The 882-nt window shown below is 41.4% G+C and overlaps 1 non-coding gene across 1 annotated transcript; it reads right to left on the reverse strand.

Annotated features, from left to right (window-relative positions):
• Positions 1-308: 308 nt before the first annotated feature.
• LOC112762719 (small nucleolar RNA R71) lies at positions 309-416 on the reverse strand. The gene has a single exon (XR_003182752.1). It is a non-coding gene; the product is annotated as a small nucleolar RNA R71 (small nucleolar RNA).
• Positions 417-882: the final 466 nt, after the last annotated feature.

An 882-nucleotide genomic window follows, 5' to 3' on the forward strand; every position in this document is an offset into this window, starting at 1 on the left:
TCCCTGCCATTAGAGCAAACAATTTTGAGCTGAAGCCTCAACTAGTTGCTCTAATGCAACAGAACTGCAAGTTTCATGGACTTCCATAAGAAGATCCCTATTAGTTTTTAACTGAGTTCTTGCAGATCTGTGAGACTGTTAAGACTAATGGAGTAGATCCTGAAGTCTACAGGCTCATGCTTTTCCCTTTTACTGTAAGAGACAGAGCTAGAACATGGTTGGACTCACAACCTAAAGATAGCCTGGACTCCTGGGATAAGCTGGTCGCGGCCTTCCTGGCTAAGTTCTTTCCTCCTCAAAAGTTGAGCAAGCTTAGAGTGGATGTTCAGACTTTGAAACAAAATGATGGTGAATCCCTCTATGAAGCTTGGGAAAGATACAAGCAGATGACCAAAAGGTGTCCTTCTGACATGCTTTCAGAGTGGACCATTTTGGATATATTCTATTATGGTCTATCTGAGTTCTCTAAGATGTCATTGGACCATTCTGCCGGTGGATCCATTCACCTAAAGAAAATGCTTGCAGAAGCTCAAGAACTCATTGACATGGTTGCAAATAACCAATTCATGTACACTTCTGAAAGGAATCCTGTGAGTAATGGGACGCCTCAAAAGAAGGGAGTTCTTGAAATTGATGCTCTGAATGCCATATTGGCTCAGAACAAAATGCTGACTCAGCAAGTCAACATGATTTCTCAGAGTCTGAATGGATGGCAAAATGCATCCAACAGTACTAAAGAGACATCTTCTGAAGAAGAAGTTTATGATCCTGAGAACCCTGCAATGGCAGAGGTGAATTACATGGGTGAACCTTATGGAAACACCTATAATTCCTCATGGTGAAATCATTCAAATTTCTCATGGAAAGATCAACAAAAGCCTC

The sequence above is a fragment of the Arachis hypogaea genome, chromosome 2, assembly GCF_003086295.3.
Source record: "Arachis hypogaea cultivar Tifrunner chromosome 2, arahy.Tifrunner.gnm2.J5K5, whole genome shotgun sequence".
In the NCBI taxonomy this organism is placed as follows: domain Eukaryota; kingdom Viridiplantae; phylum Streptophyta; class Magnoliopsida; order Fabales; family Fabaceae; genus Arachis; species Arachis hypogaea.